We start from the raw sequence: 14,646 nt of genomic DNA, 5'->3' as shown, positions 1-14,646 counted from the left end.
CAAAAAAAATGTTTAAAATTATCAGAGAAACAATATTAAAGGGTCTAATTCTCATTGGAAGATAATTATTTTTCATTGAAAGTAAATATTTTAACCTTCGCGCTACCAAAGATTTTTGTATACGCGGACTACCGGCTGGCCACACGGTGTGGCCAAACGCTATTTTACTTTTATCTTCCCAAAACGATTAAAATTCATCAAACTTTTTGTATACAATTATGTGTTAATACAAATTAACTAAAAAATTTTGTTCAGTGAGTTAAAATGTCGATTCGATTGGTTACAAAAGTCGAGCAGATATACAACATTATGATACTTGGCCACACCGAGTGGCCAGCCGGTAGCGCGAAGGTTAATGAAAAAAACATTCTAATTAATAATAATTTTTTTAAACTCTGATACAATGAAAATATCCTATGGCCAGTTTGCCCCACCGAAAACTGTCCGCTTTGCCCCACAGGCTCATTTTGAGAATAAATATTTGTTTAAAAGAAACGCTTTGCAAATTCATCAAAGTTTTTGATGGTAAATATTCCTGAGGTGTGTACCTTCAAAACCCAAGACCTAATATTTGGAAATATTACACGATTTCCTTAAGAAAAAATTCGTAAAAGTGTAGAAAAAAACTAAGTTGTCTTCCGTCGCATATATATATAATCTTAATAGACGGAGGCATATGAGACCTAGAAAACTCCAGAATAGTAAATTTTAAGTAATTTCGAACTATTTTTTAGAAATAATCGGCCATTTTGGATCCGACATTTCGAATTTTTTAAATCTGATGTCAGATACGTAATTAGCGATCATGAAACCCCCCGAGTAACAAGTTTCATGTGATTTAGTTAAATTACTCCTTAGAACCTATATTTAGGCTTTCCGTCAGTCTAAAGATTAATAGATAATTAACTATAATGATTAAATTTTTCAAATAAATATTAATTATAAATAAAAAATTATTAGTTTGTCACTTATTTTATTTTTACATTTATTTGTTTCAATTTTTTATTTGTTGAAAGAAATTTCTTTTACTTAATTTCTTTTAGTTCACATTTATTTAAAATAAAAATAATTAAATGAGAATGAATTCGTGGTTGAAATATAGAGAGAATAATTTAAGATATTGTATAATAGAGTTATATGTAGTGCGAGTGTAAATGTAAGAATGGATTTTAATTGAAATATAAATGGTATTTAATTATAAATTAGTTATTCAAGGGACGATAGTGAGAAATGTACGGGTCCTTCTGGCGCTGGGAGATATTTAATTGATTCAAGTACCCAGGAGGACTTGCCCATAGGAGTTCGAGAATGCGACCGCACGATAGAATTCCCGGAGCACCAACAGGATCACTGTGGTCACTCGAATCACTCCAAGATACCGCGTTGAACCAATACTTCTGCAATTTTGGTTTCATCTTCCCCTCAAGCATTTTCAAAACTACAGAGGGCACTCGATTAATTAAATTATTCTATATTTTTTAAATTTATCTAACAAAAAAGAAAAAAAACAGACTTTCTCCGATTCACTTTTCACTATCAAATGTAAAAATTCCTTTGAATATTTATGAAGTGATAAATAAATTAATAAATAGGGTAAATTCGGTTGACTTTTTAAGTTTTTCTTAAAAATTGTACTACAATAACAATAATCTTCGAATTCATTCTTTCTTTCTGTTCGCAGCCCCCTGAAGTTTAATCCAAGGGGCTTTTCACTCATGAAATAACGTAAAATTCTGGTTCAGATCTTGTCATACTCTGTATCAACAAAACTACAATTATGTTAGATTTCGTCAGAGTCCGTCAAAGTCTGTCACTGAACGCGTGCGCTATGCGCAAGGAACCAGGTAAAACGCTCAACTTCGCATGATTTCGTAAAAATCTGTCAAGCAATGTTTAAATGAATCTAACGGAATCTTAAGTGAGTAGCCCGTTTAATCTTTAAGAGAGAACCATAAGAATGGAAAAATTTCAATTGACTACATCTTAAGTAGAGAGAAAGAATAAGTTATATAATAATGTCCTTTTACTGTTTGGTCTTTTCTTAAGAAAATGAAAGACAGATCACTTCTGTTCTATGACAAATATTAAAAGTCCAAAAACATTTAAACTACAATTATATAAATATTTATTTTCGTTGGATGTATAGAGTATATAGAGTGTATCTTGAATGGTATGTCATCTGTATGTAAGTTGCTGTGATAATTTGTAAATCAAAGTATTTTGTTGTCTTGATGAGATGTATATGGCTTTATTTAACTTTATACGATATATATTTTATTAATTACTGTATTTTTAATGATTGTCCTCGTGGTATTTACCTAGGACATAATAAATATATTCTATTGTATTCTAAATACACGGAGAAAACTGGATATTCAAAAGTAGATATTGAAAAAATATATTAACTCTTAACATCAAAAATATTAAACTTTAACATATAGATATTCAAATCACATGATAGATATTAACGCTTAACATACAGATATTTACTTTTAATATCTAGATAGCTGTCCCTATGTAAAAGAATAAAAATTTTTATTTATTTATTTATACATTCCCCGCGATCCATATGGACCATAAATGGGTATCAGAATTGAGTTACATATTAATTAGTGTATACAAGGTAATAATACAATAGAAAAAAGAAAGAGATAAGAGAAAGAAAAAGACAATAAACGCTGCTGATAAAAGTTTAAAAGAATTTCGTTAGTAAACATTGCCTCGTAGTCGAAGTACATATTTCTCTGTAGTTTGTAGGAATTTATCGTAAGAAGAATAAAATAAGTCAAGGTCGGGATTCAGGGTATTGTACATTTGATTGATGTGGTAACAAGCGAAAAAAATTGGAGCACTGAATCCCGAGAAACCAATTTTAATCTTTAAATTAAACGGTATGTAGTTGCGAGAATTAAATCGAGGTATCTTGAAATTGAGTAGATTTAACAATTCAGACGAATTAATGTTATTGTTAATTATTTTAAATAAAAAAGTTGTTGAGACAATTAAACGTCTCTCTTCTAACGTCATGCAATTAAAGCGCTCACAAAGTTTAAGATAATCAGTTCCACGAGGTGGATATTTTCCGTCCATTTTAAACGACATGTATTTTAAAAAACGTTTTTGAACATTTTCCAACTCCTTGATGTATTTCTTATACAAAGGGTTCCATATGAACGCGGCATACTCAATTCGAGATAAGACTAAGGCATTAAAGAGCAAAGTTATAGCGAAAATGTTGGAAAAATGTTTTGACGACCTGATCAGGTAGCCCAAGGTTCATGATGCAGTAGCAATTATGTTCGTTATATGGTCAGAAAAATTTAAGGAATAATTAAAGGTAACGCCCAGGTCGATGACTGAATTAACCCTATTCAATACTTGGTTATTTATTTTATCGGTAAAGTGAATTGGTGTTGTTGAGGGTTTGTGGAAAGTTAAAACTTGGAATTTTTTAAGGTTAAGATGAATTTTGTTGGTATCGCACCATTTTGATATGTTGTTTAGATCATTGTTAAGATCAATAAGATCTTGGCCAGAATTAATTTCTCGAAAAACTTTAAGATCATCAGCAAATAATAACGATTTTGATTCAATAACGTCAGTGATATCATTTATATATATTGTAAATAATGGGGATCCAAAGGATGAACCCTGTGGTACGCCGCGCGAGGGGTAAATGGAATGAGAAAGAAAATTAACAATAGCTACTGAATGTGATCTGCCCGATAGGTAATTTAGTAAGAGGGTTGTTAAGTTATGTTCTAAATTTAGAGAATTTAATTTCTGCTTTAATATTTGGTGGTCAATTATGTCAAAAGCTTTAGAGAAGTCAAGATAAATTACGTCGACTTGTTTTCCTCTCTCCAAAGAATCTATCAGGCAGTGTTTAAAACAGGCGAGATTTGTTACAGTGGATTTATGACGTATGCATCTATGCTGCCATTCAGAGAGTATAGTCTTAATAGAATTATTTAAGCAAGGCAGGATAGAGGATTCGAAGACCTTAGCAAAGTTAGGTATAAGGGCAATTGGTCTGTAATTTTCGCAATTGGATTTATCCCCAGATTTATATACAGGTAATAGTTTAGCTGTCTTCCATGAAACAGGAAATTTTCCGCATCTTAAACTTTCATTGAAGATATTTGTTAGGGGTAAAGCTAAAATGGACGCACAATCTTTTACCAGAAAACTAGGTATTCCGTCTAGACCTGCTGTGAAAGAGGGTTTTAAGGATTTGGCAGCCTTGAACACCTGATCAGGTTGTAGTAAGAATAAGTTTTGATCATAACTTAAATGTTCATCGTTTGAAATAGTATCGGTGCAAAGACAGTTAACCGCAGAAAACATTTCGGAAAAAGCATCGACAATCTGTTGCGGAGCTGTCAAGGTATTATTCTTAAATTGCATAACGTCAGGTAGGTATGATTTATTTTTTGAATTGCGTGTAAATGACCAAAAGGATTTTGGATCATTGCTAATATTGTTCTCAATTTTCCTAATATAATTACGATGTTCTTGACGTATATTCTTTTTTATAGCGATCGATAACGTTTTAATTTGCGGTTCATATACAGCAGGGCAATGTTTACATTTTTTAAGTAAGTTATGTTTGATGTGAATGTCCTTGATAATAGATTTAGAAAACCAAGGTGGAAAATGGCGCTTCGAAATACTGACATTGTATAAGGGAACACAGTTTTGAAATACATTCTCGATTAATGACAAAAAAATTTCACACTTAGATTCGATATCTGTGCATTCAACTAACGTAGTCCAGTTCAGATTACTCATTGTTACATATAATTGATGGAGGTTAGCTTTATGAAAGTTATATTTTTTTATCGGTAATATCGTATTGGAGAAGGTAGAATTAGAATGGTTGGAATATGGAAAGGAAGCAGTAATAGATATAGCTGGGTGGTGTGAATCTTCGGGGATAAGTGGAGGAATGGTTCTGGCAATAGAACAATTAATATTTGTCAATACTAGGTCTAGAATTCTATTATTGTTATTCCTTATCCAGTTTACTTGTTGAAGGTCAAAAGATTGAGTTAAGTTTAATAAAGATGAGGATTTCGAGTCATAAATTTGATTATTTAAACAATTGATGAAACTTGGCGTATTGAAATCACCAATAATAATTAAGGGCTTAAAGTACAATGCATGGATGTCTTGCAAATCGTTTATGAATTTTTGAAAAATTGGTAAGGAGACATCAGGAGGGATATATAAAGTTACAATTATAAAAGAAAGTGTATTTTTTGTAATATCGGCTCCAACTATATTAATGTTATCATTGTCTTCAAGTATGGAGGAGAAATCAATTTGATTTACAAAATAAGAAGAGTTAATAGCAAGGAGTACTCCTCCACCAGATCTTGCAGTTCTGTCATGTCTAATAATTTTAAATTGAGAATTATTAAAAATCTGTTCTGAACTAAGAGTCGGTTTTAACCATGTTTCTCTTAAGCTGAAGATATCAAAGAAATTAAGATCTTGGAAATTATGTATAAACTCTAATTATGTATTTATTCCTCGAGTGTTCTGATAATATATGTGTAAATTATGTGTTTGTGTAGAATACTTATTATTTAGGTGTTTCTGTCTTGATGAGCTTAGTTCGTGACGATAACTGGAGTTCCACGTCGATAGATGATCATTAGGTTCGTTTTTCCTAGTGATTTCTGATGTTCTAATTCCTGTTTGGCATGCAAGTACTCTGTCTGTTGAAGTTTGGTGCGATCTGGTGTTATGGTCAAAGATTGTAGAGGATGAGGCAATTGTTTGTTCCGTTTGAGTTGGAGGAAACGATCTCTTATTTCCTTCGAGTATTTTTGATCTGTGAAGATGACCTTCAGAGGGCGTGGTCTCTGCAGTGTCGCTGATTGTGCGCCTATTCGCCAAGTCTTAAAATCAGTGAGAGAGACAAGATTAGGGGAGATCAAATTAATTAAAGACAAAACCGTGGTAGCATCATCTTGATTATTGGTGGTATTATTATGCTCATTAAGACCAAAAAAATTAGATTATTTTTTCTTCTAATTCTGTCTTCCCACTCACCAAAGCAGTCAGCTATGGAGACATTGGATGAATTATTGAGATGGTCGATTTCAGTAACCTTGGTTTCCAATTCGTCAACACGGTGTGTTATAGCACTGATGTCCTTTTCACAGGTCCTGATTTTGGAGGATTGATTCTTGAGATCATTTGTGATAAGTGACACGCTATTTTGCAAAGATGAAAAATCGGAGTGAAATTGACTGAATTCTTCTTTTACTAATGAGCGAAATTGGTCAAGAGATATAAGAGCAGGTTGATCAGTTTGTGGTGAAAAACTAGGTGATAGTGCACCACAGCATTTTTTATATCCAAGTTCGGGGATAAATTGGATCTTGGCTGCACATGAAGTATGATAATATGCAGTTTCGCATGCTGGGCACTGAATTGCTATTACAATTCTTTTCCTACATAGAAAGCATGGAGTATCAGAGTCTGAAAGATCAATTGTTTTAGGATTTTGGAGTGGATGGTTAATAACATCAATTGTTAGGACAGAAGTGTTGGTAGATGTCGTTGCCATTTCGTTACGGGGATTGCAGGGAGATTCTGATTACTTGGTACAGGGTTGAATAAGAGTACAGTCACTAGCAAAAGTTTCGACACTCTAACATGTGTTTTTCACAATTAGATGTTGGATAAAATATCCTCGGTTATCAAACTATCATAGTGATATCACTGAGACACTCACGCACATAAATATATACTTATTTATCGTGCACTTCAAAAATAATTGTTTAATTGTGTACTACAAAGATTATAATACACTGGGGTTATAAAACTGTTTGATTGATGGTAGAGAAATTGTTAATAAGGACCACAAATCTATCACTTTTAGTCACACTGAGTTGATAAACTTGTCCATTGGCCACTGCACGATAATATTATAACTTATAAACTGTAAAAAGTTTGTTAAATTAGATAAAAATACTAGTATCTTTAGAGAGACGCGAAAGCACGTGCTACTCAACCGAAATCAGGGCTGTATATAAACTTTAACATCCAGATATTTACCTTAAATATCCATTTTTCCGTGTAACAATACTTGTTTTTAATTTAATTAAATATTAAAATGTAATTAATAAAGTTTCAAGCCAAGAGTTTTACATCTAATAGCTTAAGAACACTGTCTTTTTATTTCTTTTTCTTAATTCAATAAATGAGATATCTGTGAATTGAAATAAATTTCCTACATTCTCCTATGACGTAGAAAACCTTTCCGAAATTGGGAAGATTCATTTAAGGTAAAAAGGAATTTTAAAAGAAAAGAACAGAACAAAATAAATTTAACTTACTTTTATGAAAATCAAAGATTAAGAACTTGAAAGAACTTAAACTTGAGAATTGAAAACTTGAGACTTGAAAATAAAACTGAAGACTTGAAGATTGATTTTGAGAGTTGATGATTTATTTTTTTTAACTGAGATTTTCTTAAGGAACACGTATATTTATGTGTCAATTCCCACTACCAATTTTCTTAAGGGAGGAAAATTTGGGGATGGAAATATTGAGCAATTCCACGGGAAGTGATCTGAAGAATTTTCGATGATTTTAGCAATATTAGTAATACTTACTGAATTTGTTCCCTCATATACATGGAATAAAAATGTATAAAAGTTTTTTCAAAATTTTTTGAGTTACCGCTTACTCAAAATTTTGGTCGGTTTTTCAAAAAAGGCACATAACTTTTTTCTTTGTTAACCGATTAAGATAATTTTTTTTTGGAAAATACTCATAATAAGAAGCACTTTAAAGAAAAAAATTAAATGAAAAAAAAATTTTTTTTTTGCCCGAAAAAATTTTAAAAAAATTTTTTGAATCAAAATTTTGAAAAAAATACCTCTTTGATTTGAAAATGTTTTTTTTGTAGTTATTGTCTATAAAGTCAAGAATCCTTCCTATAAATTTAATTATGGGACAACAGTAACTTTACGAGAAAAAAAATAAAATGTCCAGCGCGGCATGCCGGGACTCGTGCGTGTATTCGCTTATGGCGGCGCAAGTTTCGTTCCAAATCACTCTACAAGTCACAATTTTTTGCCAAAACGATTTTTCTTTTTTTCTAAATCTTCGTAATAAAGTTTTCTATCGATCTCTCAAACCCGGTTTTGAAATTTTGTCTTTAAACATTTTTTTAATAACAATAAGTTTTAAAAAAATCATAAAATTGGAAAATATATTTTTTTCAGCTTCAATCATTTAGAAAATTAATCAAAAAACCTATTAAAAGAATGTTTGAATGTTTCTGATGTATAACAAAAGTATACCAATTTATTAAATTGTTTAAACAATTAATTGTTATTTCTTTCCTAAACTGTACTTAAGGTTAGAAATTTCTAGTTTTTTCTCAATTGTTAAATTTTTCAGGAGTAAAACATCTACATTTGAAAAAAACCAAATTATTTATTTATTAAATTGTTTGAACAATTAATTGTTGTTACTTTTTCATAAAATATACTTAGGGTTTGAAAATTCTAGTTTTTTCTCAATTGTTACAATTTTTCATGAGTAAAACATCTACTGATGATAAGAAATAAAAAATTATTTATTATAAAACTGTTTAGCCAATGAATTGTTGCCATTTTTTCATAAATTGCACTTAGGGATAAAGTTTCTAGTTTTTTCAAAGTACAATTCATTAAAAAATAGAAAACTATAAATTAAATAATAAGTTTCTAGTTTTAAGTTCAGTAAATTGAAAACTTTACAAAAAATAAATTGTTTAAACAAAAAAAAAAATGCACAATTAAAAAAAACTAGAAGTTTCTAACCCTAAGTACAGTTTAGGAAAGAAATAACAATTAATTGTTTAAACAATTTAATAAATTGGTATACTTTTGTTATACATCAGAAACACTCAAACATTCTTTTAATAGGTTTTTTGATTAATTTTCTGAATGATTGAAGCTGAAAAAAATATAGTTTACGATTTTATGATTTTTTTAAAATTTATTGTTATTAAAAAAATGTTTAAAAACAAAATTTCAAAACCGGGCTCGAGAGATCGATAGAAGACTTAATTACGAAGATTTAGAAAAAAAGAAAAATCGTTTTGGCAAAAAATTGTGACTTGTAGAGTGATTTGGAACGATACTTGCGCCGCCATAAGCGAATACATGCACGAGTCCCGGCATGCCGCGCTGGACATTTTATTTTTTTTCTCGTAAAGTTACTGTTGTCCCATAATTAAATTTATAGGAAGGATTCTTGACTTTATAGACAATAACTACAAAAAAAAAATTTTGATTCAAAAAATTTTTTTAAAATTTTTTCGGGCAAAAAAAAATTTTTTTTTTCTTTTTATTTTTTTCTTTAAAGTGCTTCTTATTATGAGTATTTTCCAAAAAAAAATTATCTTAATCGGTTAACAAAGAAAAAAGTTATGTGCCTTTTTTGAAAAACCGACCAAAATTTTGAGTAAGCGGTAACTCAAAAAATTTTGAAAATTTTGAAAAAACTTTTATACATTTTTATTCCATGTATATGAGGGAACAAATTCAGTAAGTATTATTAATATTGCTAAAATCATCGAAAATTCTTCAGATCACTTCCCGTGGAATTGCTCTATTGTAGAAAGGGAAAAAGAGGTTGACTATTTTAGGAATAGTTTAAGATAAAGAAAATGGAGAGAAAATGCATTAAGAAAAGAGTCCTAATTGGTGAATTTTGGGTCCGTCCCATTTTAATGGGTTTTATGAACAGGAGGATCCTTGAAAAAGGGGTTAAGTCTTGACCTTTCTCAACTTCATCTCCCCTTCCAACTCCAATTTCTAGAATTTACAAAAATTTTCCTTAATTTTAACATATTTCTAAATTTTTAATATTTAACATAATAATATACAGATTATTGTAGGGTCATTTAGGGTAAATGTAAACGGAATATCTATTTTTCACGAAAAACATTAGTTTTTTTTGTTAAAAGATAAAACGGACGGATTTCTTTTGCATAAACTTGTTACTAGAGTTCCCTAAAAAAATTTTATGAGGTACAAAAAAGTATTGATGCACCTGAATCGCCTAAAACTGGCTGTTTACATTTACCCCGAGATTTTGAAATTTTCCTAAAATTCGGGGTAAATGTAAACACCACTGTAGTTAAGCAAGGTTTCAGAAACAAGTTATTTCAAGTATACTACTGTTTTAAGGGATGGAAAAACTAAAAAAAAAATTCTTCGTAGATGTATAGTAAATTAACCAGTTGATCATACACTGAAAAACTGTTGGTACAGCTGTTCGCCCAATGCGGTGAACTGCTGCGTTAAAAAGAAACGCACAGCTCACTTTATTTTTGGGCGAGTTACTCTCCTTTCTGGGCGAGCAACTCTCCTTTTTGATAGAGCTGCTGACCTTTTTGTCAAGCAGCTGCTCGCCAACGCCATTGGTAGTCAAGTTTAGGAGAGCAACTCGCCTAATTTTGATAGAGCTGTGAGTTTAAAGTTAAGTAGCGCTGCACAACAGTCAATAGCGGAACTGCTCTACCAACAGTTTTTCAGTGTATAAAATAAACAATCAACCATTACAAAATTAGTAATGTGAAAACTTGAATAACTTGAACAAATTTTAATAGATTTTCATTCAACTTGTTAAAAAGAAGTTTTTAAGGTTGCTCAATAAGAATCTAAAATCGAATTTTTAAATTTTTAAAATGGCGGATTCAATATGGCGGATGAACCTAAAAATATTTTTAAAAATTGATCAAATTAAAAAAAAAATTTTTTTGATCAATTTTTTTTTTTTTTAAAGAAGACCTAATTTCCTTTTCTATGTAATTTTACATTGCTAAAGTAATTAAATTGTGAAATAAAAACAAATTTATTCAATTATTTTCTTTTAAATAAATGTAGTTGAAGTTCTGTTTACATTTACCCCAAATTTTCGAATTCTCGGGGTAAATGTAAACACTTAATTATTTATTAACTAAATTGACGAAAATCAAAGTCAATTTTTGTTAGGGCATCAATAAGGAAGAATTACATATTTTTGTTTGATTTTTAAATTTATTTTTATGCAAATGCGAGACAAAATACTGAAACAGTAAAACTTTGATTTTCAATCTTTTTTGCATTAAAAGATAACTTACACTATGGCATTGCCAATTGTCAAAATAAAATATTGGCAATACTCACAACATCTTGTAGGTGAGCTGAGGTAAAAATATTGACGTCGTACTTATTTTTAAATTTCTAAATTTAGCTGAAACATCTACTGTTTACTTTTACCCCAAATGACCCTATATAAAAATTATTTAAAAACCGCTGCCAAGTTGTATATTTTTTTAAAATAATTTTGGTACTTATTTCATGAACACTTTGCTTCCTCATAGAGATAATAATAATAGAAAAACCGCTGCCAAGTTGTATATTTTTTTATAACTTTGGTGCTCATTTCTTGAACACTTTACTTCCTCATAGAGATAAAAATAATATAAATATATATGAATAACTTTTTATAAATATGGTAAAAGTGATATAATTTTGGGTCCATCAATGTATTTTTAAATACCATACAAGATAGTTACAATAATTTAATAGTTAAACAAAAATTTCCAAACAAAAAAGTTGAGAAAATGTAATTTTTCACAATTTTTGGTTTTTAAAATACCATTAATTTCGAAATTTATTATCGAATTAGGTTCAAAAATAGGTCAATTGAAGCGTTTTTTAATGCTCTACAAGTTGATAACGATAATTTTAAAGTTACTTCTACGTTTTTCAACAAAATTTTCAAAAAAGTCTTATTTTTAAAAATTTTTGATTTTTAAAAGTTTAATAACTCCGGTTAATATGGACAAAAAATGTTCAATTAGGGCTCAAAAGATGCGTCTAAAAAAACTCTACAAAATTATGAAAAACATTTATAGGTGTCCTAACATTTTTTTAAAGTTATGGGCAAAAAAAGTTTTTTTGCAAAATTAAAAATAAAAAAAAATTTTAGTTAAACTTTATTAATATATAAGAAAGTACTTTCACTTTATGTCCGCAGGTGAGATCTACAATTTAAAAAAAAATTCAACCCAAAATCTCTTCATCATTTCGTGATCATTTCGTGATTATAAAGATATGTCAAAAAATGGAACTCGAAAAATTTTGGCATTACAATACTTCCTCTATGAGGAAGTAAAATTACAATTATGAAAAGTAAGTTGTTAGAAATATATCCTTCCAATATATCCTTGCCATGGACGATGGCTACACTTTTCTTTTACTTGATGTAAGTTCTATGTTTACAAACATCTCCTGTGAACTAGTCATTCAGAGTTTAGATCAACGCATACGCTTTATAAATCAAAATTGTAAAATTCCATTCTGCGACATTATCGACTGCACTAAGTTTGTATTTAATAACACGTATTTCTCACTCGATGGGAAATTTTATAGGCAGATTTATGGAACTCCTATGGGCTCACCAATCTCGACCTTTGTTTCTGACATTGTTATGGATGATCTGTAAAATGACTGTCTTGAAATATTAAAAGAAAAATATAATTGTGTCCCTCTATTTTACTTTAGATATGTGGATGATACAATTTTGGCTGTAAGAAGAGAACATGTCAATCTTGTAATTGGCACTTTTAATTCTTATAACCAAAAGCTACAATTTACTATGGAAATAGAAAAAAACAATTTCATTAACTTTCTTGACTTGACACTCATTAGAGAAAATAATCATATAATCACTGACTGGTATCAAAAACCTACTTCTCTCGACAGACTAATTAATTATTTTTCAGATTATCCAATTCAACAAAAAAAGAATATTGTGTACAACTTAGTTGATAGAGCTATTTCATTGTCCAATAAAAAATTCCATTTTGACAACTTGAAGAAAATTAAAAAAATTCTAAAAAACAATAGTTATCCTTTAGATTTTATCGAAAAACATATTGGTATTAGAATGAACAAATTTAAATATTCGAATGAGAATAATAACAACCAAAATAGAGTTAATATATATAGTCAAATCCCCAAGGTCGCTTTGCCCTTTAACGAAAAATATTTCTTTAAGTTGTCAAATGTCCTTAGGGAATTTAATTGTACTTCTATTCCCATCGTAAACAAAAACTCTAATTCTATTGTAAAATTGGCAAAAGATACAACTAAAAAATGGGATAAAACGAATGTCGTATATAAGTTTGATTGTAAAGACTGCCCAGCAACTTATACAGGAGAGACAAAGCGATCACTACAAACTTGCATCAACGAACATAAAAAAGTGAATGATTATTCTGTGGTCTATCGACATCGTTTAAATTTTAATCACGATTTTGATTGGGAAAATACAAAAATATTGGATAATGAACCTAATTTAAAAAAAAGAAGAATATCTGAAATGATTCATATAGAAACAAATCGTTCCACTATCAACAGAAAGGAAAATATCTCCACCTTAAACAAAACATTCTTTCCTTTACTTAGACGTATGGACTCGTGTCCATAAAGAAAATAATAAAATCAATATAACTTGTACCTCATTTAAGAATGTGTTTATGTTTTGGTTCATTGACTTCTCTCACGTGTTTGCTGGTTTGACTTTGTAAAATGAATAAATTTCTTTTCAGTTGACAGTGAATCGCTGTATGAGAATGTCTTCTCTCTATTTTAAATTTTATTCTTATAAGTGTGGAATGATTTTTTATTATATTTTGACGAAATTTTAATCTTTGACGTGTTAGCATGTGTTCGATGTTCTAAGAAAATTAAGGTATATCATTATTGTTAATTTATAGAAATAGTGCTTTTAGACCTTTACAAAAAAATACTGAAGTGTAACCTATCTATTTAATAAATTTTAGCCTGACGAGGTCTAATGATGATGATCTAATCAATTTGTTGCTTAATACAATATTCTAATATTAATTGTTAATACTTTGTTTAAACATTCATAATTATTAAAGTTAACAACAATAAAATTAATGATTTTAATAATTATCTATTTATTGTAACTAATTCTATAAAAATTCTGACTATTATTTAATAGTTATTATAATAATTTGTTAACTAACATTTTATTTAACAATAAACTATGGATGATTTGTTTGAACATTCTATTAATTAATAAAACAAATAATTAAAATTGTTATTTAATAATGTCGGTTTTAATATTTTTAATTATTCACAATTAAGTCTAAATGTTGTGAATTTTTTATTGTTAATTGTTTATTAATAATATTTAGAATATCAAAATTAATTAATTTGTTTATGTTAATTTTACATATAGTTCAATATATTTGAAATTAGTTAAAAATAATGGTTTTGTTTATAATTTTTATTATTAATTAATAGTAATTAATTAATTTGATATTTTTAATCTTATTAACATTATTTAAATTTAAACAGAATATTTCTAAAACGAATTTAATATTATTCTCATGAAAATTTATGTCGATAGAATTGCGTAAAAAAGGGACTGTTGTATAACATAAGGTTCAGCTTAATGGATTTTTGTCTTCATTTTTGCGCTATAGACTAAAAGAACATAGTTTCAAGAAATCTTTATTTGTGTGTGGAAACGAAGATAGTACATTCTAAGATTAAGATTCAAAATTTGGGCTTACAGCTATCTTATTTTCAGTTAGATATTTTGTTAAAA

This window comes from Leptopilina heterotoma, unplaced genomic scaffold (genome assembly GCF_015476425.1).
Source record: "Leptopilina heterotoma isolate Lh14 unplaced genomic scaffold, ASM1547642v1 Lhet_65, whole genome shotgun sequence".
Lineage (NCBI taxonomy): Eukaryota > Metazoa > Arthropoda > Insecta > Hymenoptera > Figitidae > Leptopilina > Leptopilina heterotoma.
This window is presented reverse-complemented; position numbering follows the sequence as displayed.